Source organism: Schistocerca cancellata, chromosome 3, assembly GCF_023864275.1.
Source record: "Schistocerca cancellata isolate TAMUIC-IGC-003103 chromosome 3, iqSchCanc2.1, whole genome shotgun sequence".
In the NCBI taxonomy this organism is placed as follows: Eukaryota; Metazoa; Arthropoda; class Insecta; order Orthoptera; family Acrididae; genus Schistocerca; species Schistocerca cancellata.
Genome location: NC_064628.1, coordinates 697824578 through 697851265, shown reverse-complemented (window position 1 = coordinate 697851265; position 26688 = coordinate 697824578). Strand labels below are relative to the sequence as shown.

General features: G+C 43.8%; 1 protein-coding gene and 1 long non-coding RNA gene across 2 annotated transcripts in view; one reads left to right on the top strand and one right to left on the bottom strand.

The window, feature by feature from the left end:
* Positions 1-17425, bottom strand: part of LOC126175685 (uncharacterized) — a 165312-nt gene extending 147887 nt beyond the window's left edge. Inside the window, exon 1 of the long non-coding RNA XR_007535601.1 lies at positions 17256-17425. This is a non-coding gene — a long non-coding RNA (uncharacterized LOC126175685). The remainder of the gene's footprint in view (positions 1-17255) is intronic.
* The window catches only part of LOC126175684 (ecdysone-inducible protein E75), a 466380-nt gene that overhangs the window by 245475 nt on the left and 194217 nt on the right, over positions 1-26688 (top strand). The gene's annotated exons all lie outside the window — the stretch shown is intronic.

Below are 26688 nucleotides of genomic sequence, written 5' to 3'. Positions count from 1 at the left end.
CTGCCAAGTATCTTCATAAGAAAAAATAGTAACGTTTCTTACGTCTACCTGTCTAAATAAATATTCCTATTTTGTAAGTTAGAGGGAACATCACCCGATCTGGAACATCGTATATACATTGTAACAAACTTAATACAATAATATTATCTGTCGCTTAATTAACTTCTTCTACAAAGATTATCTTGGGAATTTGTCACCGTATAGGGTAGGGTAAACATAGTCATGTGTAGGGACTGTGGTTGTTGTGAGCGGACGCAAGGAGAATTGGCCACTCTTCGGGGGCAGGTGGAGGCTTTGTCTGTTAGGCTCATCGAGCTCGAGGCGCAGGCGTCGGCTCGTAGTGGCGTTGGGGCAACTGTGGTGAGACCTATGCCTACTTCGGTGGCCTTGGAATCACATGGAACCCCTGATGTCGCTGCGTCTTCCGGCAGTGAGCATCTTACCGGTCAGCCATCACTCCAGGGTGAATGGCGGACAGTGGTGGGCTCGCGCGTGCCTGGCCGAAAGGCGAAGGTGGGATCTGGCCGCGTGGCAGCTGCCTTACCCCTTTCCAACAGGTACGGGGTGCTTCCTAGTGGTGATGACATCGTTTCCGAACCACCACAGGATGCCTCGCCTGTTGGGCCAGTGGCCGATTCTCCGGCAAGGTCCCGACAGTCACAGAGGGCGGGCCTATTAGTTATAGGGAGCTCCAACGTTAGGCGGGTGATGGAGCCCCTCAGGAAAATAGCGGGTAGGTCGGGGAAGAATGCCAGTGTGCACTCGGTGTGCTTGCCGGGGGGTCTCGTCCGTAATGTGGAGGAGGCCCTTCCGGCAGCTATTGAACGCACTGGGTGTGACCGGCTGCAGATAGTAGCACATGTCGGAACGAATGACGCCTGCCGCTTGGGTTCTGAGGCCATCCTTGGTTCCTTCCGGCGGCTGGCTGATTTGGTGAAGACAACCAGCATCGCACGCGGAGTGCAAGCTGAGCTTAATATCTGCAGCATAGTGCCCAGAGTCGATCGCGGTCCTCTGGTTTGGAGCCGTGTGGAGGGTCTAAACCAGAGGCTCAGACGACTCTGCGACTATAATGGTTGCAAATTCATCGACCTCCGTTATTGGGTGGAGAACTGTAGGGCCCCCCTAGACAGGTCAGGCGTGCACTACACACCGGAAGCAGCTACTAGGGTAGCAGAGTACGTGTGGCGTGCACACGGGGGTTTTTTAGGTTAGAGGGACCCCCCCTTGGGCGAAACGATAAAATACCTGACGGCTTACCAGAGAGGACATTATCATCATTGATAAAGAACGTCCGTCCTCAGAGACCAAAAACAGGAAAAGTTAACGTAATATTGGTAAACTGCAGGAGTATCCAGGGCAAGGTTCCTGAATTAGTATCTCTTATTGAAGGAAATAGTGCGCATATAGTATTAGGAACGGAAAGTTGGTTAAAACCGGAAGTGAACAGTAACGAAATCCTAGACACAGAATGGAATATATACCGCAAGGATAGGATAAACGCCAATGGTGGAGGAGTATTTATAGCAGTAAAGAATTCAATAATATCCAGTGAAGTTATTAGCGAATGCGAATGTGAAATAATCTGGGTTAAGCTAAGTATCAAAGGTGGGTCAGATATGATAGTCGGATGCTTCTATAGACCACCTGCATCAGCAACCGTAGTAGTTGAGCGCCTCAGAGAGAACCTGCAGAACGTCGTGAAGAAGTTTCGTGATCATACTATTGTAATAGGGGGAGACTTCAATCTACCAGGTATAGAATGGGATAGTCACACAATCAGAACTGGAGCCAGGGACAGAGACTCTTGTGACATTATCCTGACTGCCTTGTCCGAGAATTACTTCGAGCAGATAGTTAGAGAACCAACTCGTGAAGCTAACGTTTTAGACCTCATAGCAACAAATAGACCGGAACTTTTCGACTCCGTGAATGTAGAAGAGGGTATCAGTGATCATAAGTCAGTGGTTGCATCAATGACTACAAGTGTAATAAGAAATGCCAAGAAAGGAAGGAAAATATATTTGCTTAACAAGAGTGATAGGGCACAAATCGCAGAATATCTGAGTGACCACCATCAAACGTTCATTTCTGAGGAAGAGGATGTGGAACAAAAATGGAAAAAATTCAGAAACATCGTCCAGTACGCCTTAGATAAGTTCGTACCGACTAAGGTCCAAAGCGAGGGGAAAGATCCACCGTGGTATAACAATCATGTACGAAAGGTACTACGGAAACAAAGAAAGCTTCATCATAGGTTTAAGAGTAGTCGAATCATAGCTGATAAGGAAAAGCTGAACGAAGCGAAAAAGAGCGTAAAGAGAGCAATGAGAGAAGCATTCAACGAATTCGAACATAAAACATTGGCAAACAATCTAAACAAGAACCCTAAAAAGTTTTGGTCATATGTAAAATCGGTAAGCGGATCTAAATCCCCTATTCAGTCACTCGTTGACCACGATGGCACCGAAACAGAAGACGACCGAAGAAAGGCAGAAATACTGAATTCAGTGTTCCGAAACTGTTTCACTGCGGAAAATCGTAACACGGTCCCTGACTTCAGCCGTCGCACGGACGCCAAAATGGAAAATATTGAAATAAACGATATCGGAATTGAAAAACAACTGCTATCACTTAGTAGCGGAAAAGCATCCGGACCAGACGAGATACCCTTAAGATTCTACAGTGATTATGCTAAAGAACTTGCCCCCTTTCTATCAGCAATTTATCGTAGATCGCTGGAAGAACGTAAAGTACCTAGCGACTGGAAGAAAGCGCAGGTCGTTCCCATTTTCAAGAAGGGTCATAAATCAGATGCGAATAATTATAGGCCTATTTCGCTTACGTCAATCTGTTGTAGAATAATGGAACATGTTTTGTGTTCTCGTATTATGACGTTCTTAGATAATACAAATCTCCTTCATCATAACCAACATGGATTCCGCAAACAGAGATCATGTGAAACTCAGCTCGCCCTATTTGCCCAAGAAATTCACAGTGCCGTAGACACTGGCGAGCAGATTGATGCCGTATTCCTGGACTTCAGGAAGGCATTTGATACGGTTCCGCACTTACGTTTAGTGAAAAAAATACGAGCTTACGGAATATCGGACCAGGTTTGTGATTGGATTCAGGATTTCCTAGAAGAAAGAACACAACATGTCATTCTTAACGGTTCAAAATCTGCAGATGTAGAGGTAATTTCGGGAGTACCGCAAGGAAGCGTGATAGGACCTTTATTGTTTACAATATACATAAATGACTTAGTTGACAACATCGGTAGCTCCGTGAGGCTATTTGCAGATGACACGGTTGTCTACAAGAAAGTAGCAACATCAGAAGACTCGTACGTACTCCAGGAAGACCTGCAGAGGATTAATGCATGGTGCGACAGCTGGCAGCTTTCCCTAAACGTAGATAAATGTAATATAATGCGCATACATAGGGGCAGAAATCCATTCCAGTACGATTATGCCATAGGTGGTAAATCATTGGAAGCGGTAACGACCGTAAAATACTTAGGAGTTACTATCCGGAGCGATCTGAAGTGGAATGATCACATAAAACAAATAGTGGGAAAAGCAGGCGCCAGGTTGAGATTCATAGGAAGAATTCTAAGAAAATGTGACTCATCGACGAAAGAAGTAGCTTACAAAACGCTTGTTCGTCCGATTCTTGAGTATTGCTCATCAGTATGGGACCCTTACCAGGTTGGATTAATAGAAGAGATAGACATGATCCAGCGAAAAGCAGCGCGATTCGTCATGGGGACATTTAGTCAGCGCGAGAGCGTTACGGAGATGCTGAACAAGCTCCAGTGGCGGACACTTCAAGAAAGGCGTTACGCAATACGGAGAGGTTTATTATCGAAATTACGAGAGAGCACATTCCGGGAAGAGATGGGCAACATATTACTACCGCCCACATATATCTCGCGTAATGATCACAACGAAAAGATCCGAGAAATTAGAGCAAATACGGAGACTTACAAGCAGTCGTTCTTCCCACGCACAATTCGTGAATGGAACAGGGAAGGGGGGGATCAGATAGTGGTACAATAAGTACCCTCCGCCACACACCGTAAGGTGGCTCGCGGAGTATAGATGTAGATGTAGATGTAGATGTACAAAACTGAGTTTCACTACACGCTTTCTATTTATTCTTTAGTTATATGATCCATGTAAGAAGTCCAGCGCAAGCCCTCTGTGTTAAAATTGCATAAAAGGGTGTTCCTTCACATATTACCTGGTTCTAGTCGAAAATTACTTTCCCACATGTGCGGTCTTCTAACAGTGCAAGCAACAGCCAGAATCTCGAGATTTTATTGAAATTAGAAGCGACAAGAGATTCAAAAGCTGTAACTCTAGCGTACAGTAGCGAAAATCGTTCCTGTAGGGATTTCTTGTAGACTCCACTATATCACTGTATATAACGGGGCAAAATTGGTATCACACAATGGCGTAAGCCATCGATACGCATACCATTTCGGTGATCGGGCGTTCAGTTGTGGTAGAACGACTTCTCTTTCTTCCATTTTTATCTACTGGTGGAGATAGACCTCTTCCATATACTCCAATTCCAGTTGTTTCTGTGGCATTCGTCATCACAGTATTTCTGCAGTAGTATTAATGACATCAAGGAATCTGTTCTAGAGTTTACGAATTCCACTTTTGTGGCTCCAAAATCTTCAGTGTTCTACGACTTGTTTCTTAAGTACGTGTTGTGGTTGGCAGGAGAGCCAACACCGTGTTACTAGAGGAAGCCGAAAGGCACGCGTTTTAGCTCACGCAGGCTGGCGTGAGATCTGGAACAGGACAAGGAAATTAGAATTTAGAAAAAACGGACGTAGCTGGTGGAATACTTAAGTTTAATCCATTAATGGTGAACGTCGCTCTTGACGGTACATGATTCAGTATCAATAGTAACTGGTAATGGCGCCTTGCTAGGTCGTAGCAAATGACGTAACTGAAGGTTATGCTAACTATCGTCTCGGCAAATGAGAGCGTATTTTGTCAGTGAACCATCGCTAGCAAAGTCGGTTGTACAACTGGGGCGAGTGCTAGGAAGTCTCTCTAGACCTGCCGTGTGGCGGCGCTCGGTCTGCAATCACTGATAGTGGCGACACGCGGGTCCGACGTATACTAACGGACCGCGGCCGATTTAAAGGCTACCACCTAGCAAGTGTGGTGTCTGGCGGTGACACCACAGTATGTTCCTCGCCATGCGGGCGTCTCTGTTGTTAGTCTGCCAACACTCTCGTGAGGATGTCCGTTACCCCTCTCTTTCTTCTGATTGACTCTGTTGTTATATTGTCTCTATGCTGACTCCTAGCATCTGACAGTTCACAACAATTCTTGTGCTCTCGCCTGTGACAAAGGCCTTTTTTTTTGTAGACGTCAAGCTAACGATAACGTAACTTTTGAAGGCATCTACCTTGGACATAGGGTCAAGCAAGGAAAACCAAACCAAAACTCCAAGAAGAATAGAGCTGAGTTAGACGGCATTCAAAAATCTTCAATTCCTACCACTCAACAAGGACGTTCTACTGAACCTGAAACTGAATGTGTGCGATACTTCTGTTCAACAGGTAGATACATTGGAAATCACTTCATTATTTACATTATTATTTCGAACTGGTTGGATGTCAGGAATAAAACTAGGAGCTTTTTCAATGTTCACCTCCAAAGCAGATGCTGCAGCGATAATTTTCAGGTCTTCGATGACAATTGTTTGTGCCACAAGTTTGTGTCTTACACATCCGATATCGACAACGAACTTGAAGGGGGTTCAGATATTCGCCATCGGTTCTGATCGCACTCCAGGCGAGTGCATCTATCACAACTATGGTAACCACCTTAAGATATCGTAGCTGAACGATTACTTGGCTGTAGATTCACACGTCTAGATTCTAGCAGGTGCAAGTGGGGTTGTTCTTTGGCTCACTCGAGGTGAAAAGGCATAAATATGCAGTCGCGACCGCATTAGCTGGTGAATGCAACTGTTGGGAATCGGGACATCGCGCTCTGTTGTCTTCTGAGCAATTGTTTCCGTGACATACTATTAATTCAAGGTGTGTCTGTACTTCTGCTGCAAGCTTGCAAGAACAAAAGGTGTAAACGGTTACCTTTGTGTGTATTGTTCAGCATTTCTTCCTCGTCTTCTTATTGCGTCTGTGATTACGTAACAACTTCAGTTCCTCTTCTTTCTTTGGTGCTTCAAATGTTTCCATTACTCATCTGTCATCTGCACATGTCATCTTTTTATTTCTTCCGTGCATGTTGTCCCTAACTTCATATTTTTCTCCCCTGAAGAACCGCTAAATTTACTATTTTATTCTTACAATAGTTTCTTTTTGTTATTTACATTTCTTTGATATTCGTTCTTTCCTATTCACTTCTTATTTCTGTAAACCAAGCTGTTGTTGACTTCTTTTTCCAGAAATACGGCAATATTTCTTTCGTTAGCCTGCCCACATTCATTCGGTAGATGTGTCCAAAGGAGATTAACTTTTCATTGCCATTACCTCTGTTATTTTCTTTATGTCTTAGAAGATCTACCCATAACTTTCAAAATCCTCTAATGCTTGTATTGTAGTCTTTATTTTTCTAATAATCCTTCTTTCAGGTATCTCTGTTGTGTCAAGATTCGTAGTTTCTTGTCAAGCATTCACAGGCACAGAAATATTCCGGTCTTACCACTGTGATGAAATGTTCTCCATTAGTTTTATTCCATAGACGCAGTTTTGCAGTTTAGTATTTCTCTCTTTTTATTGACATTTATCTACCTCACATCTACATCTCCATCTCTCCGAAAAGTTGTCGGTGGAGTTTCGATTTATCCCGTACTTTAACGTTTTTCCGCTGTATATTGGTACTAATCGCTAATTACTCGCGACAAGCGAATCCCGTACATAAACGGAGGTGCAGATGTTCATTAAATGGCACGTAGGAGAAAGTTTAATGACAGAAAGTTAAAAAAATGGTTATCCTACGTCCATTGTCTGGTATCCACAGCGTGCCTTTGTCGTCACCGTCCCGGAATTTGCCGAGTCACGCAGTATAAAGCGGTAATGCGGTGAGTTATGTTCGAGATGGAATTACGAGAGCCCTGATGCCGTTCACGGTGTTGCTCAAAATAGAAATCAGATGCAGGCCGGCTTGCGTACGTGCCACGCTTAAGTAACAGAGAAAGCTGGGCGCTGCCGCTGCCCGCGGAGCCCGGTCGCAGCTTCCCGCCAGCATCTGCCTCTGTGTGGTGCATCGCTCTGGGTCACTTCGCTGCTCCCGCCCCACCCGTAGAACAACGTGGAAGGAAATGGGATACTGAAGTACTAAAGAATGATGAGACCCGTTTGTAGTTCGCTAAGAATATACATACTGCGATAAGGAATACCACAGAGCAATGGGTGTCTCTAAACAGATGTTAGACAGACAGACATAGGTAGACGAAGGCAACTCCGAAGAAACCTTGGGTAACAGAAGAAACAATTCAATTGTTCGACGAAAGGAGGAAGTACAAAACTTATCAGAGAAGACAGGAGCAAAGCAATATAAATCACTTACGAATGAAATAAACAGGAGGTGCAGGGCAGCTAAGACAAAATGGCTACAGGAAAAATGTGAAGAAATCGAAAATGAAATGATTGTCGAAAGGAAATGACTCAGCATATTGCCGCCCTGGAGAAGGTGATGAGAAGCGCAACAGGGGAACGATCTTCTATAAACCAGTGCAGATACTGGCCTACGCAGATGACATAGATATAACAGCAAGAACCCAAAAAGCAATGGAAGAGACAGTTGCAGCTCTTGAACAGGCTAGTATGAACAAGCGGTTAATTATTAATGAACGAAAAACAAAATATATGGCAGCTGGAAAAGCACATAGAGAAAATATGCCAAATGCAATAACAATGAGCAATTATACGATTGAGAGATTTGAACATTTCAAGTACCTGGGCTCGACAGTTACGCATCTAAATGATACCTCCTATGAAATTAAGTAGAGATTAATATCAGCCAATAGAGACTATTTTGCCCTAAAAAGACTTCTATCCTCAAGGCTCCTTACTCGTACCACGAGATTAACTATCTATAAATTACTTATACGACCAGTGCTTACATATGCCTCTGAAGCCTGGATATCAATAACTAAATATATTGAAACACTGGATGCATTTGAAAGAAAGGTACTTAGGCGAATTATCGGCCCAATCTGTGAAAGAGGAAGATGGAGGAGAAGATACAACCATGATTTGTATAACAAAAATGGTTCAAATGGCTCTGAGCACTATGGGACTTAACATCTATGGTCATCAGTCCCCTAGAACTACTTAAACCTAACTAACCTAAGGACAGCACACAACACCCAGCCATCACGAGGCAGAGAAAATCCCTGACCCCGCCGGGAATCGAACCCGGGAACCCGGGCGTGGGAAGCGAGAACGCTACCGCACGACCACGAGATGCGGGCAGTTGTATATTATAAGGATAGTGAAGGATATCAGAAGGATAGTGAAATCATCCAGACTGAGGTGGGCGGGACATGTGGCTCGCACGAATGATACAGAAGTACCAAAAAGAAAATTACAAGGAAAGCCAGGAGGTCAGAGAGAACGTGTCGACCAAGAGCCAGATGGGAAGATGGAGTAATCGAAGAACTTTGGAAGTTGGGCTATAGAAACTAGAGAGTATTGGCAAAGGATCAAGAGAAATGGAAGGAAATTGTAGAAGAGGCCAAGGCGCACCATGAACTGTAGAGCCAAGAAAGAAGAAGAAGATATTGAGAAGTCAAATCAACCTTCGGTGAATTTAAAAGCAAGAGTTCTAACACTAAAGATTCAATGAGAATTCTACTCTTAAACGCAGAGGAAATAGCGGACAGGTGCATAGAGTACATAGAACGCCTCTACGAGGGAGGGGGGGGGGGGCGGGGGGGCTTGTCCGGTGACGAAAGAAGAAATTTGAGACGATAAGGAAGAAGTAGGGGATCCAGCATCAGTCAGAATTTAAAAGAGCTGTGGAAGACTTGAGATCAAATAAGGAGCGAGGGACAGATAACACGCCATCGAAATTTCTAAAGTAATTGGGGGAAGTGGCAACCGAATGTTACTGTGTGGGATCTATGAGATTGGCGACCTACCGTCAGAATTTCGGAAAAATTCATCCACACAGTTCCGAAGATAACAAGAAAATATGATACCGAGAAGTATAGCGCAATTGTTTCAACAGCTCATGCATCCAAGCTGCCGACAAGAATAATACACAGAAGAACGGAAAAGAAATCTCTTTGACTTTAGAAAAGATAAATGCACCAGCGAGACAATCGTGGCGTTGGGCTTGATAATGGAAGCAAGACTGAAGAAAAATCAACACACCCTCATACGATTTGTCGACCTAGAAAAATTGGAAGGTGTTCGAAATATTGATAAATTACAGGGAAAGACGAATGATTTGCAATATCTATAAGAACAAAGACGGAACAATAGGAACGGAAGACCAAGAACAAAGTGCTCGGATTAAAAAGGTGTAAGTCAGGGCTGCAGTCTTCCGACACTGCTTTTCAGTCCATACAGCGAAGAAGCAATGACGGAAATAAAAGAGAGGTTTGTGAGTGGGATTAAAATACAGGCTGAGAGGAATCAGTGATAAGATTCGCTACCCTCAGTGAAAGTGAAGAAGAATTTCAAAATCTACTGAATGGAATGAACAGTCTAATTAGTACAGAGAATAAACCGAGTAAACCGAAAAAGACAAAAGTAATGAGAAGCAGCGGAAATGAGAATAGCGTGAAACTTAATACTAAAATTAGTGGTTAGGAAATAGAGGAAGTGAAGGAATTCTGCTATCTTGCATGCAAAATGATCCATGGCGGATGAAGCGAGGTGGACATCAAAAGCAGACTAGCGCTGGCTAAAAGGGCATTCTTGGCCAAGAGAAGTCTACTGGTATGGAACATAGGCCAGAATTTGAGATAGAAATTTCTGAGAATGTACGTTTAGAGCAAAACATTGCATGGTAGTGAGTAATGGACGGTGAGAAAATCGGAACAAAATTGCTTAAGATGTGTTGCTGCAGAAGAATTTTGAAAATCAGGTGGAGTGATAAGATAAGAAATGAGGAGTTTACCCGCAGAATCGGCGAAGAAAGGAACGTGTGGAAGACACAGACAAGAAGGGACAGGATGATAGGACACATGGTGAAACATCAGGGCATAATCTCCGTGGTGCTAGAGGGTAGTTAGAGGGTGAAAACTGTAGGAGGACCTGCCAGAAGACTGATGACTAAAAAAAATAAATAAAAAATTAAAAAAAAAACTAGACTGCCTGTGAAACAATTCACGCCTTCATCCCTCCAATAATAAACTGGTGATCCCTTTTTTGGTCAAGTTATGCCACAAATTCCTTGTCTCCCCAGTTCTATTCAGTGCCTCGTCGTTAGTTACGCGACCCACTCATCTGATCTTCAGCATTCTTCTGTAGCTTCACATTTCGAAGCTTCTTTTCTCTTTTTATCTAAACTGTTTATCGTCCGTGTTTCACTTCTATATATGGCTACACTCCGGAAAAATACCATCATAAATGACTTCCTATGTTCGATGTTGACAAATTCCTCTTCTTCAGAAATACTTTTCTTGCCATTGCCAGTGTATATTTTATACCCTCTCTACTTCGCCCATCATCAGTTATTTCGCTGCCCAAACAACAAAACACATCTACCACTTTAAGTATCTCGTTTCCTAATCTGATTTCCTTAGCATCATCTGATTTACTTCCACTTCATTCCATTATCCTCGTTTTTCTTTTGTTGATGTTCATCTTATATCCTCCGTTCGAGACACCGTCCATTCCGTTCAACTGCTCTTCCAAGTTCTTTGCTGTTTATCACAGAATTACAATGTCATCGTCAAACTTCAAAGCTGTTGTTTCTTCTCCCTAAACTTTAATTCCTACTCCAAATTTTCCATTGGTTTCGTTTACTGCTTGTTGATTAACGTGAGGGATAGGCTTCAGCCCTGTCTCACTCCCTTCTCAACCACTGCCTCCTTTCATGTCCCTAGACTCCTAAAAACGCCGTCTGAATTCTGTACAAGTTGTAAATAGCCTTTCACTCCATGTATTTTATCCCTGCTACCTTGAGAATTTCAAAGAGAGTATTTCTGTCAACATTGCCAAAAGTTTTTTCTAAATCTACAAATGCTATAAATGTAGCTTTGCCTTTCCTTGATCTATGTTCTAAGTTAAGTCAATATTGCCCTGCGTCTTCCATTTCTGCGGAATCCAGACTGATGTTCCCCGAGGTCGGCTTCTACCAATTTTTGCGTTCTTCTCTAAAGAACCAGATGGAAGAGTTATTGGCTGTCTCCCACAAGGCTAACAGCAGTTCTGACGGAATATCGTCCATCCTTGAGCACTTGTTTCCAGTTAGATCTTTCAGGGCTTTATCATGTTTTCTCGCAGTATCATATCCCCCGCCTCATTTTCGTCGAAGTTCACTCCTATTTCTGTAACATTGCTTTCAGGTTCATTTCTCTTGTACAGTCCCTCTGTATACTCCTTCCACCTTTCACCTTTCCCTTCTTTGTTTTGAACCTGTTTACCATATGAGCTTTTGACATTCATACAGCCGCTTCTCTTTTCAGCAAAGGCTTTTTTAACTTTCCTGTAGGCGGTATCCTTCTTTCACCTAGAGAAGTATCCTTACATTTGTCCTCTAGGCATTCCTGCTTCGCATTTTTTAAACGTTCGTATTCCCTTTCGCCTGCGTCGTTTGCTGCATTTTTAAATTTGCTCCAGTCATCAGTTAAACTCAATATCTCTTATGCTATCCAGGGATTTCTACAAGGCTTTGTCTTTTTGCTTGTTTGATCCTCTGCTGCCTTCATTATTTCATCTCTTAAAGCTACCCATTTGTCTTCTACTGTGCTCCTTTCACCTGTTCTAGTCAACCGTTGCTTAATGATCTGCTTAATGGAACTTTCAACAACCTCTGGTTCTTTCAACTTGTCCAGGTCCCAGGTCCTTAATTCCCAACCTTTTTGCAGTTTCTTCAGTTTTAATCTACAGTTCATAGCCAATAAATTGTGGTCAGATTCCACATCTGCCCATGTAATTGTCTTGCAATTTAAAATCTGGTGCCTGTATCTCTTTGTAACCATTATGTAATGAATCTGAAACATTCCGGTGTCTGCAGGTCTCTTCCAGGTAAACAATCTTCTTTTATGATTCTTAAAACAAGTGTTTGGCATGTTTAAATTACGCTCGGTGCAAAATTATACTAGGTGGCTTTCTGTTTCATTCCTTTTCCTCAGTCCATATTCACCTAATAATTTTCCTTCTCTTCCTTTTCCTACTATCGAATTCCAGTCCCCCATGACTATTAAATTTTCGTGTCCCTTACCTGAAAGAATAATTTCTTTTGTAGCATCATACATTTGAGAACTTTTAACATTGCAGTGCGTCAGCAATCGTGAATAATTTAATGATTACAAAGAATCCGCCTCGATTGCTAATAGAAACTGGGTGTTGACCTAGGTTTCGGCGCGAATAACCACGCCTTCTTCGGAACACACTAAAACTACAAACTACCTAAATAGGACCGTGCCTCTTTAGGCAGTTTGTAGTTTTAGTGTGTTGCGAAGAAGGCGTGGTTATTCGCGCCCAAACCTAGGTCAACATCCGGTTTCTATTTGCAATCGAGGCGGATTCTTAATAATCATTACATCATACATTTCTTCAATCTCTTCATCATCTGCGGAGCTAGTTGGGATGTAAACTTGTATTGCTGTGGCAGAAGTTCGCTTCGTGACTATCTCCGCTACGCTAATGCGTTCACTATGCTGTTCACAGTAACTTACCCGCATTCCATTTTTCTTGTTCATTACTAATCCTACTCCTGCATTACACCCATTTAACTTTGTATTTGTAACCCTGTACTGACCTGCTAAGAAGTCTTGTTCCTCCTGCCACCGAACTTCACTAATTCCCACTACTTCAAACTGTCCATTTTTCTTTTTAAATTTTCTAACTTACCTGCCCGATTAAGGGATCTAGCATTCCACACTCCGATCCGGAGAAGGCCGGTTTTGCTTCTCCTGATGACAACATATTCCTGAGTCGTCCACGCCAAGAGATCCGAATGGGGGATTATTTTACCTCCAGAATATTTTATCCGAGAGTATCCGAGAGGACCCCATCATCATTTAACCACACAGTAGAGCAGCACGTCCTCATGCAAAATTACTGTTCTAGTTTCCCTTTGCTTTCAGCCGTTCGCAGTACCAGCACAGCAAGGCCGTTTCGGTTGATGTTACAAGGCCAGATCAGTCACACATCCAGATCGTTGCCCCTGCAACTACTGAAAATTTGCAGTCTCTCTTCATTAACTGTATGTTTGTCTGGCCCCTCAACAGATACCCCTCCGTTGTGGTTGTACCTATTGTACGGCTATCTGTATCGCTGAGGCACGCAAGCCACACCACCGAAGGTAAGGTCCATGGTTCATCGATTCATATAGATGACTATTTTTACGTCCCCAGATACTCGAATGGAACAGAACAAACAGAGACTTCACCATGCCCTACACTGTGGTTTGAGGTAATGTAAATGTAAGTGGATGGGTTGTTTCCTTTGTGCACGAGCCCCCGGTCAGCCGCGTACGACAAAGGCCCGTGTTGAAACGGCGCGGCGCGTTGATTCCAGCGTTTGCATCACCTGGATAAATGCCTCCAGTGAAAGCCAGCCCGCCGCTGCCGCTGCTGCCGCAATCCTGTCAGCGGTCGCTGCTCCTCCATTCTCCTAACACGATTCCATTTCTATCGCTCTCACTGCCCCAACTTGCTAAATACCATCATCGTCATAGGGCTTGGCTAACTTCATCAAACTTTCGGGAAGATCTATCGCCCTCCCACCGACGTCCACAGTCACACTGGTGAGGCCAGCGCCTTAGATCCCATTAAACACGATTGCGCAGCTATCGTTCCAAATGTGGAGACATTATTTGGGATACAAGATTTAATATGATATTTTCCGCGGAGACACTGTTAGCGGATAATTTGATCCTGATATGGGAAAGACGGCAAAGTTCCAGTTATCTCAATAAGGAAATGGCAGTGGGATCCTTATAGTGACACTCTCGCACAGTGCGCGGGAAAAACGAACGCTAAAGTATTCCCATGCGAGCTCTGATTTCTCTTATTTTATTATGATGAGCATTTCTTCTTACGTAGGTAGACGCCAACAAACTATTTTCGTATTCGTAGGAGAAAGCTGGTGATTGAAATTTCGCAAGGTGGTTCTGCCGCAACGACAAACACCGTGGTTTCAATGATTGTCACCTCAATAATGTATCATGTCCGTAGTACTCTCTCCCCTATGTCGCGATAATACAAAACGAGTTGCCCTTCTTTGAAATTTTTCCATGTCCTCCGTCAGTCCCATCTTATGCGGAACCCACACCGCACAGCAAAGCTCCTTCGAGGGCGGACAAGCGCGGCGTAAGCAGTCTCATCAGCAGATCTGTAGCATTTTCTAAGCATACATCCAACAACTGTCAGCCTTTGATTTGCTTTCCGGACAATATTGTCTATGTGATCGTTCCAGATTAAGTTATTCGTTATCGTTATTCGTAGGTATTTAATAGAATTTACAGCCTTTAGATTTGTGCGGTTATCGTGTGAGCGAAATTTAGCAGATTTCCTTTAGTACTGATGTTGCCACTTCTCGCACGATGCAGATATCTTGTCCAAATCATTTTGCAGTTGTTTTCGATCATCTTATGACTTTACAAGACACTAAATCGCAGCAGCATCTGCAGACAATCTAAGAGGGCCGCTCAGAATGTCTCCTAAATCGTTATGTAGATCAGGAACAGCAGAGAGCCTAAACCACTTGCCTGGGTATGGCCAGATATTACATCTGTCATCCACTATGATTTTACGTCAGTTACTACGAACTCTGACAGGAAGTCGCGAATCCAATCCACAACTGAGGCGATACTCCATTGGTGCGCAATTTGATTGGAAGGCCCTTGTGAGGAACGGTGTCCAAGGCCATCTGAGAACCTAAAAATATGGAATCTATTTACATCACCCGTCGATAGCACTCATTACTCCGTGAGAATGAGGAGCTAGTTGCGTTTCACAAGGACGATATTTTCTGAATCCGTGTTGACTGTTTGTCAATAAATTGTTTTCTTCGAGGAAATTCATAATGTTCGAACACGGTATATGTTCAAAAATCCTACCGCAAATCGACGTTAGTGATATGGGTCTATAATCCATCGGATTACTCCAAATGCCTTTTTTGGGTATTCGTGTGACCTGTAGAGCGCCTCATTTCTTAAGTTTAAGAGTTTTTACGTAGTTTTTATGGTTTATTAGTTATGTGTAAGTGACTACAGTTAATGTCCAAGCATAATGGCTCAAACAGTGTAAGAGCAAGGAGAAAAGAAGTCGTAGATACATTATACAAACCACGTCATACCGCGACGAGAATGTTTTTCTCAGCTGATATATTAATATCGAAACAATGCAGACTCCGGCATTAGCATTCTCATTCGAATTCGCATCGCATTTCTTTGTTGATTTGGTTGTGATTCTGACAACTGTTCACTACTGAATTAATATATGTTGAAAATATAATTTGGAAACAAATATTATTCAAAGTCGTACGTATTATTTATGGACTCTCAGTCACTGCATAATTTCAAAAATATTATAAGACAAGTAGCATATGTTAAAGACGATGTTTCGGTGGGAGAATTCTGAGTCGGCTTCACCTGCATTTAACCATACTTTACGGCTGAAAAAGGAATCTGCAATTCTCGACATTACGTTAAAGAAGTTCAATGATTTTCCTGATAGATGGCACGCTCAAATATTGTCAGTGATCTTACTCAAATTCCACAAGCCGAAATCACAAGGAACTTTGGATTGGAGTAGACCTATTTTATGAAAGACTTTTAGTAACGTACATTATGAAATATTACAATGTTATATCTCATTATTATTTCACACGTAAGAAAATTTTCTTGATAAAAATTTATAAATTAAAGATGTAGCACGATGGAATTCCAACTTCGTCTAGTTATCATTATTACAACTGGCTGGCTCTGAACACTATGGGACTTAACATCTGCGGTCATCAGTCCCCTAGAACTTAGAACTACTTAAACCTAACTAACCTAAGGACATCACACACATCCATGCCCGAGGCAGGATTCGAACCTGCGACCGTAGCGGTCACGCGGTTCCAGACTGTAGCGCCAGAAAAAAAGAAAAATGAGTTTTCAGTTTTATTAGTCAGTTAGACTTTTGCAATTTTCCAGTATTTACGTACGAATCTTTCGACGATCGAGGAGTTGTACATGACTGCTAAGTAACTGCGATAAAATGTAAACGAGTTAAAATACTACTGTTAAACTCTTACGTAAATGATCAGCATTCAGCGATATTTAAATATGATTGGTTGAATAGCCTGTATACTGAATAGCATCACGTTACTGTTATATGAGTAGCTCATTTGCAAAAGGTACCAAACACGAAAAATTGGCATATTATATAACAGGTGGCAGCACTACTTATATCAATTACCTATGTAATAAGAACTGTTATGTATATCAAAACGTACTATGTCCTCCACGTATTTTCCCCGAAGACTTTCTGTTCACGATGAGGAATACCAAATCCAGTCTTATATCGTTTCCAAGAAGCACTAGATCCCGACAGGGAATCGTGGCTGGTCTTGGTAATGACGTCATACACAACATGGCCGACATTAATTTACATGACGTTGTATGTTGTGTCTAGCGTTTTTTTATACTGATTTTGAGTTTTTAATTAATTTTGTAGTCTGACATGTAAAGTGAATACTATGAATCACCAACAAAAACTTCAGAACAACAGTTACCAAACTTAACTCAGTTTTCTACCAAAAGGTATCAAACACATTTTTATTTATGCAATAACAATTAAATATACATGTAGCAGAGATACTTGGCATAATGTCTCTCAACATTGTCTTAATAAAACAATAAAGCTACAAAACTTATTGTAATGTTACTTATTTATGCAATAACAATTAAATATACATGTAGCAGAGATACTTGGCATAATGTCTCTCAACATTGTCTTAATAAAACAATAAAGCTACAAAACTTATTCTAATGTTGCTGTGGACGTAAAACGTCTATTATCTATCATGTTAAATTAGATTTTATGGATTTGATACCTTTTGGAAATGAGTTTCTCATTTGTCTTACCGGTGACCCCTGGAGTTCGTAACGAAATACAGCGATGGTGGTGGCGTTGCCACGTGACGTCACAAGCGCGTAACGCAGGCCACACGGGTGTGAGTCATTGCCTCCTGCCATTCACGAGGGAGCGAAGCACTCTGCTAGGGCCAGCAGAATGCGGTGCTGCCTGGGAACACTTGCTGTGTCGCGGGCACGAGACTCGCCAGCAAGCCAGCCGAGCGCACGCTGGCGCTTCCTCCGCGATAGTCGCGTTGGTGTTGCATCTGGCTTGCGCGGCACTGTACGGAGGCCCAGTTGCGGGCCGTTCACCCCGGGCTGCGCGGACTGTCGTGTCGCAAGGCGCAGCCGTACTGACACACTGCCTGCTGCCGCCGCCGCTGCTGCTACTGCGAGGATCTGCCGAGAGTGGCTCTGTCTATTCTCTGCGGCACCGCCGATACCCTTCTCGACAAAAGTAGTTTCAATTCACTACCACCATCGTCAGGGTTCCTCTTCTTCTTGCACTCGGCGACCGCTGGTACCGCCACTTTCGCTGCTGACGAAGTCTCAGCCTGCGTGTCCCTTTAAATGACACAGCTATGTACAGTTCATTCGAAAGACATTTAACTGCAGCGCAGTGCGATACACGAGCAGTGGTCGATTACCCAGTAAGTGACGTTCTCTCAGTTGTACGGGAAAATGGCAGGATTTCAGTTAGTTGGTTAGTTAATTACATATTCCATAGACCTGTCCCATAGATCATTTGAACCATTTTTTCCCGAAATGATGTGGGAAGAGTCAGTTTACAGGATATGTACAAATTTTTAATATTAGTATTAATGAACACATTATCGCCGGCCGGAGTGCCCGAGCGGTTCTAGGCGAGTCTGGAGCCGCGCGACCGCTACGGTTGCAGGTTCGAATCCTGCCTCGGGCATGAATGTGTGTGTTGTCCTTAAGTTAGTTAGGTTTAACTAGTTCTAAGTTGCAGGGGACTGATGACCTCAGCAGTTAAGTCCCATAGTGCTCAGAGCCATTTGAAGACATTATCTTTTAGTCCTACTCATGCAACCACACCAAAAATAAAAAAAAAGAGGCTACAAGTTGTTAAACACAAATTCATCCGTGGAACAGAAGGAGTTGTCGAGGAGAAATGATTTTCACTCATAGGTGTGAATTTTGACTTTTTCATACAGCAGCCACTCACGAGAAGGTATTATGATAATCCTTAGAAAATAGCATCTGACCGCCACTCCAAGGAGGTTCTTACCATCTCGTGTAATCCTACTAACGAAACTCTAAGCACAGCTTTTCGGGGCGAAATCTACTAATGTTCTGTATTTATTTAATTCCTTCATAGCTAATGAACACCGCAGACGACGTGAAACTAAAATTAAAGTTATAACAATTCGCAGAGGGTTTGTGTAAGCAATCATTCATTACGCGCTCCATCCGCTAAAGGGACGGAAAAAATATTGATATTTAGTAAAACAGAAGCTATCCTCGTAATTCACTTCATATTGATTCGCAGAATATAGCTAGATGTACATGTGTGCGCGAATGTGTAGGACGATTACAAATTGCTGCTGGGATCGAAATAGTTCTTCCAGAAGAGTGCAGACACTGACTCAGAGAGATATTCCGTTTACTGTAGTTTCTCATCTTCCATGTAATAGACTTTGTCCTATACATATTACGTGAAACCGGTTTATCTGTTAAGATTAATTCTTTTGGACTTATTTTTTCACTCTCGATCCCAGTTAACTCTTGCGGCAGTACACAAATTCTTTCGCAACTGTTTTGTGGGAGGATACATTCTTACTTAAAAATAGTTCTAGCAAGTCTAGTATAGAGCAGAGCAACAGAATGTAAGTTTAGGCTGGAGCAGCTGGAGAAGCTGGAAGTTGTCGGGGGACATTCCACCACGTAAGAGAAAGGAGAGTTTAACCAGCCGATACGTAGCATTCTTGGGAACTTAAACTCGTATTTGACAGGTGTCGACCTCAAATGATGATTATGTTTCACACTCGAAAGCAATCAAGGTGAATACTGGCCCATTCATATACCCTAACATCTACCACGTCTTTAGAGACGGGATATGAGGTGCACCCCTAGCAGACAAGAGTTGAACCTCGTGCTGGGTTACTGACCGATTCTCAAGTGAACTCTCCATCCTCAGTGTGATGATCTTTATGCGTAACCCGAAACCATCAAGGTAAATGCTGAGCGGTCTCGATTATTGTTTCAGAAAACCTATAGGCAAATGCTTAAAACACACCAGCGAACAAATCGCACACGAGACACTTGTGCGACCAGTTGTATTTTTCCATTGTTTGGAGTCATTGTCAAGTGGACATGGATACATACTATCTGATCGAAAGTGACTGTTTGTGGACATCAATAAGTGGTGTGTCCACCCTTCACATTTACGACGACTTGAACTCTGCTGGGGCACTTTCAGTGTAGAGTCTGAAAGTCCGTTGAAGAATGGCAGCCCATTCTTCCTCAAGAGCCGAAACCTGGGAAGCTAGTGATGTTGGACGCTGGGGTATGAAGTCGACGTTGTATTTCATTCCAAAGATGTTCCGTTGGGTTCAGGCTGAAACTCTGCGCCCGCCAGACCATTTCAGGAATGTTATTTTCCACGAACCATTGCCTCGTGGAAGCTGCTTTATGATAGGGTGCATTTTGATGTTGACACCAACCACCCCCTCCGAACTGTTCCTCTACTATAAGCAGTACACAATGTTGTAAAATTTTTTCATATCTTTCTGCACTTAGCGTTTCTCAAGTGCAGTGAGGGGTCCACACCCTAACCACGGAAACCATCCCCATAGTGTAACATCACCTCCTCTGTATTTCACTATTGACACTGTAGGTCCGAGCGAGGTGGTGCAGTGGCTAGCACACTGGACTCGCATTCGGGAGGACGACGGTTCAATCCCGCGTCTGGCTATCCTGATTTAGGTTTTCCGTGATTTCTCTAAATCGCTCCAGGCAAATGCGGGGATGGTTCCTTTGAAAGGCCACGGCCGACTTCTTTCCCCGTCCTTCGATAATCCGATGAGACCGATGACCTCGCTGTCTGATCTCCTCCCCCAAAACAATCCAACCCAACACTGTAGGTGATAGCAGGTAACCTTCTCGCGGCATTCGCCAAATCCAAACCATTTCGTCGGATTTCCTCAGGGTATTCATCACTCCAAATCACTAGTTTTTCTGTCATCCATTTTCCAGTGGCATCATTCTTGGACAGCATTAAAAATGTTTAAATGGGGTTTTCACTGATGTGACATCCAATGAGCAGTCCGTTTTCAGAGTGACTGAGCTCTCCTCAGCAACCAAATCTGCTGTTACCACGTCTGAACTGTAAACACAGTATTCTTTGATAGTGATGGGTTTGACTCTCATGACATGTAGTAATCAATTCCGCATCACATAGGACAGTCCCGATAATTTTGATCCGTTAGTGTAGACATAGATGGAGAAATGTAAATGAAAGCGTATACGAAGATTAAGGAGAGTGGGTTTAATATACAGTGTCAGCCATATCGTATTCACGCGAGGGGCTGCGTACAACGGGTAGCGGACTTTCACAGGCAGAGTGTTAGTGGCGCAGGCGCACGTGCGCCCTTCTGGGGCAACACTTTCCTATCCTCCAGGAAAGTGAGCGCTGCGGCGGCGCCTGGATTTCACTTTTCTCCAGGACTTAGTCTCCCAGCAAGCAGGAGGCTCATCTCCCACTACGTAGTAGTCACCATTCTCCAGCAGCGCCGGCCAGTCGCTCGCGCTTCGGAGGAGGTGAGAGAAGATTTATTCTCTCAATGCACATGGTGCTGGAGGAAGAGGAAGTGGGTCACAGTTGTCTCTTCTGTATAATGTAGGTTACACACAAACAAGGTGAATGTAGGTGAAGTAATACACTGAGATACTCTAGGGACAGTGAAAACAGATTAAAAATAGTAATACATACATTAAGTAATACACTGAAGAGCCAAACAAACTGGTACACCTGCCTAATATCGCATAGGGCCGCAGCGAGCACGTACAAGTGTCTCAACACGACGTGGCATGGACTTGACTAATGTCTGAAGTACTGCTGGAGGGAACTGACACTATGAATCCTGCAGGGCTGTCCATAAATCCGTACGAGTACGGAGGGTGGGGTGGAGATCTCTTCTGAACAGCACGTTGCGAGGCATCCCAGATATTCTCAGTAATGTTCATGGGGGGAGTTTGGTGGCCAGCGATAGTGTTTAAGCTCAGAAGAGTGTCCCTGGAGCCACTCTGTAGCAATTCTGGACATGTGGGTGTCGCATTGTCCTGCTGCAATTTCCCACGTCCGTCGGAATGCACAACGGACATGAATGGATGCAGGTGATCAGACAGGATGCTTACGTACGTGCCGACTGTCAGAATCGTAGCTACACGTATCAGTGGTCCCATACCACTCCAATTGCACACGCCCCATACCATTACAAAAAAAATGGTTCAAATGGCTCTGAGCACTGTGGGACTTAACATCTGAGGTCATCAGTCCCCTGGAACTTAGAACTACTTACACCTAACTAACCTAAGGACATGACACACATCCATGCCCGAGGCAGGATTCGAACCTGCGACCGTAGCGGTCGCGCTGTTCCAGACTAAAGCGCCTAGAACCGCTCGGTCACTGCGGCCGGCCACACCATTACAGAGCCTACATCAATTTGAAGAGTCCCCTGCTGACATGCATGGTCCATGTATACATGAAGTTTTCTCCATACCCGTACACGTCCATCCACTCGATACAATTTGAAACAAGACTCGTCCGTCCAGGGAACATGTTTCCAGATATCAACAGTCTAATGTCGGTGTTGAACAATTCTCTTCAGTCCCTTTCTTGCAGGATCTTTCTCTGGCCGCAACGATGTCGGAGATGTGCTGTTTTACCGGATTCCTGATATTCGCGATACACTAGTGAAATGGTCGTACGGGAAAATCTCCGTTTCATCGCTACCTCTGAGATGCTGTGTCCCATCGTTCGTGCGTCGACTGTAGCATCACGTTCAAAGTCACTTAAATCTTCAAAACCTGCCATTGTAGCAGCAGTAACCGATCTAAAAACTGCGCCAGACACTTGTCGACTTATATAGGCTTTGCCGACCGTAGCGCCGTATTCTGCCTGTTTACATATATCTGTAGTTGAATACGCAGGCCTGTACCAGTTTCTTTGGTGCTTCATTGTATCTTGCCATAACTGTTTAATTATGGTGTACAGTTCAGAAAATTAGCCATAAGCTGTTCTCCTCTACAATTACGAGGGTTGGAACTTCAATAGTGGCAACTATTTATTTACAGCTGGTACAAAATAGATAAGGGTTTCAAAGCCACAAATTCTGAAACCGCAATCCTACATTTTGAATTAGCTGAAACAGAAGTTCGATTGCCGGCCGGAGTGACCGAGTGGTTCTAGGCGCTTCAGTCTGGAACCGCGCGAGCGCTACGGTCGCAGGTTAGAATCCTGCCTCGGGCATGGATGAGTGTGTTGTCCTTAGGTTAGTTAGGTTTAAGTAGTTCTAAGTTCTAGGGGACTGATGACAGCAGCTGTTAAGTCCCATAGTGCTCAGAGCCATTTGAACCATTTGATTTTTGAAGTTTGATTAAAAATTTGTTTTACCATCATTGATGATGCTCGGGCGTTCCTACCAGGGGAAGGTCGGCCGTGTTGCAAATCTTCTCAGTTGACGCCACATTGGGCGACTTGAGTGTCCTGGATGAATGATGATAAAGACGACACAACACAACACTCAGTCCACCGAGATGGGATAATCTTTGTGCCAAAAAAAAAAAATGGTTCAAATGGCTCTGAGCACTATGGAACTTAACATCTATGGTCATCAGTCCCCTAGAACTTAGAACTACTTAAACCTAACTAACCTAAGGACAGCACACAACACCCAGTCACCACGAGGCAGAGAAAATCCCTGACCCCGCCGGGAATCGAACCCGGGAACCCGGGCGTGGGAAGCGAGAACGCTACCGCACGACCACGAGCTGCGGACAATCTCTGTGCCGGCCGGGAATCGAACCCGGGCTCGCTGCGTGGTAGTCAGACGTACTGACCACTCAGTTTTTTTTTTTTTAAGATTTTCTCTCCCTATCAAAAATCATCATCAGAAGCTGGAATAGAACCCAGACCATAAGTATATGAACCAACCATTTTTTTTTTCATTTTTGAATATATCTTCATAATTTTGCACACCTTACAGTGTTTGTTGATATTCCTACAAAAAAATTGAAAAAATTGTTCGATTTTGAAGAAAAAAAAACACACGAGCAGGACTCGAGGACTCGAACACGGTACCTCCAAATCTTTTTTTCTCTTTTTTTGTTTTTTTGTTTTTTTATATTTTTATTGTAAATTGTTTTTCTCTTCCAACCTTTTTTTATATGCAAAAAGCGTCTTTCAGTTACGACAATAAAAATAAGAATGTACATCTCATCTTTGTCACTGAGTGAACACAGCATGTGACTGTGTTGCCAACATTGAAGCTCATAATTTCTCTGTTAGATTGGTTGATTACAAACCTAGACAAACAAATCTTTGAATGACAGAGGTTCGGTTTTGGGCACCTTCATGTATTCCCATTTGTCTTCCGACAGGATAGGGTAGAAGGATTCTTTTTTTTTTCTGTGCTCTCTCTCTCTATCTTTTTTTTCACACCACTATTTCTATTCACCCCGTCTTACGTCACTTCTTCTCAACACGGTGTAGACATGTTTGCGGAGCAGTAATTTGAGTGGGCGCGTCTTGATGGTGTCTGTTGTGAAGCCCCGGGAAAGCAGGCGAGAGGCGGCGGTTTTCACAGCACGTGCGGCGGCAGAGAAAGTGCCGCGGTGAGAGCAGATGGCAGCCGCGATAGGGCGACGACCCCCTTCCCGCCACACGTCACACGTCACGGGCCACGGGGGCGGCGGCTGCGGAGACAGCTGCTGACGCCGCGCTGAGCGCGCAAGGGCGAGGTGGCGAACAAAACACCGCTCCTCACTGCCAATGCCGCGACCACGCACTCGGGGCACCACTCGCACTCACGCGTCTTTAGCGGCGAACGTAAACAGCTCTGCCTGTCTAAAACCACTGTTCCACACAATTACGTTTTGTTTACGGGATATATACAGGGTAGTCCGTTGATCGTGACCGGGCCAAATATCTCACGAAATGAGCATCAAACGAAAAAACTACAAAGAACGAAACTCGTCTAGTTTGAAGGGGGAAACCAGATGGCGCTATGGTTGGGCCACTAGATGGGTAGTACATATGTAATAAATATGGGGGTTCCTATTTTAAAAAACGCAGTTGATGCACATTTGACCTATCTAGCGGGCCAACCAGAGCGGCATCTGGTTTCCCCCTTCAAGCTAGACAAGTTTCGTTCTTTGTAGTTTTTTCGTTTGACGCTTATTTCGTGAGATATTTGGCCCGGTCACGATCAATGGACCACCCTGTATACATGAGCGATCCCTAGAATCTTGCAATGTAATCAATTTTCTTTAATATCATCCGCATTTCCGTGTTTAAGAATTAAATTTGGATGTTTTAAAAACTGTGATTTCTGCAATACGCAATGTGTTTGCTTCTGTTCTTTATCGTAACACGTTTCGACACCCTTGCGTCGTGCTCAGTGGATCCCATTTATTTTTGTAAAATATTGTATGTGCTGTCCCTCCTAAGAGACGTCGAGCGTATTTTCTGTGACGTTTTCGGAAGATACCTGCAATTTCATTTTTACAACGTGTCGCTGCAGTTATCCCAAACAAATACTGTTCATCACGTCTTTCAGGCGATGCCCAGCGTCAAGGGAAAACGTGAACTTGTTTCCAGTTACAAAAAAATTGTGATTCCAATTTCTCCAGGAGTATTTTATGACGAAATAAAGCTTGGGTGAACAGCCTGATATGAGTGTGCATAGGACACAATATTTCACAGCGCAACTGATGATGTCAACGTGGTCGATTGCCGAAATATTGTGTCCTATGCACACTACCAGGCTGTTCACCCGAGATTTATTTCGTCACAAATAAAATTATTTTTAAAGCGAAACTTTACGACCCTACATCAAATAGCTGTCCGACTTTTGTCTAGTACGGTATTTGGTTCATCGCTATGTATTAAAATGTGTCAGTAAAACGTGAAGAATTCGCAGTACTCCAGCCACGAGCGACTAGCGCTGCTGCCTCTCAGTATCAGTCAGCGCGGGCAGGGGCGGTGCTACCGCTGCTAGAGTGTTGGCTATTCTCCGTGTTATACTGTGCCTGTTAACACATATCGGTAGGGAAAGTACTGCACTAGACTAATCTGCGGCAGCACAATCGAATGCGCAAGTTCCACGTTAAAAATTATTTTGTTTGTAATGGGAAACAAACCGACGCTTTTCCTCAAGACTGGGCGTCGCGCGAAAGACGAGATAAGCAGTATTTGTTTGAACTGACTCCAACTGCAGGTTGCAAAAAAAAAATTGCAAATACATTATGTGATCAAAAGTATCGGACACCCCCAAAAACATACGTTTTTCATATTAGGTGCGTTGTGCTGCCACCTACTGCCAGGTACTCCATATTAGCGACCTCCGTAGTCATTAGACATCGTGAGAGAGCAGAATGGGGCGCTCCGCGGAACTCAACGGACTTCGAACGTGGTCAGGTGATTGGGTGTCAGTTGTGTCATACGTCTGTACGCGAGATTTCCACATTTCTAAACATCCCTAGGTCCACTGTTTCAGATGTGATAGTGAAGTGGAAACGTGAAGGGACACGTACAGCACAAAAGCCTACAGGTCGACCTCGTCTGTTAACTGACAGAGATCGCCTACAGTTGAAGAGGGTCGTAATGTGTAATAGGCAGCCAGCTATCCAGACCATCACACAGGAATTCCAAACTGCATCAGGATCCACTGCAAGTACTATGACAGTTAGGCGGGAGGTGACAAAACTTGGATTTCACGGTCGAGCGGCTGCTCATAAGCCACACAAGCCGGTAAACGCCAAACGACGCCTCGCTTGGTGCAAGGAGCGTAAACATTGGGCGATTGAACAGTGGAGAAACGTCGTGTGACGTATCACGCCACACATTGTGGCGATCCGACGGTAGGGTGTGGGTATGGCGAATGCCCGGTGAACATCATCTGCCAGCGTGTGTAGTGCCAACAGTAAAATCCGGAGGCGGTGGTGTTATGGTGTGGTCGTGTTTTTCATGGAAGGGGCTTGCATCCCTTGTTGTCTTGCGTGGCACTATCACAGCGCAAGCCTACATTGATGTTTTAAGCACCTTCTTCCTTCCCACTGTTGAAGAGGAATTCGGGGATGGCGATTGCATCTTTCAACATGATTGAACACCTTAACGCACACACTGTGGCGGAGTGGTTACACAACAATAACATCCCTGTAATGGACTAGCCTGCACAGAGTTTCTGCCTCGTGA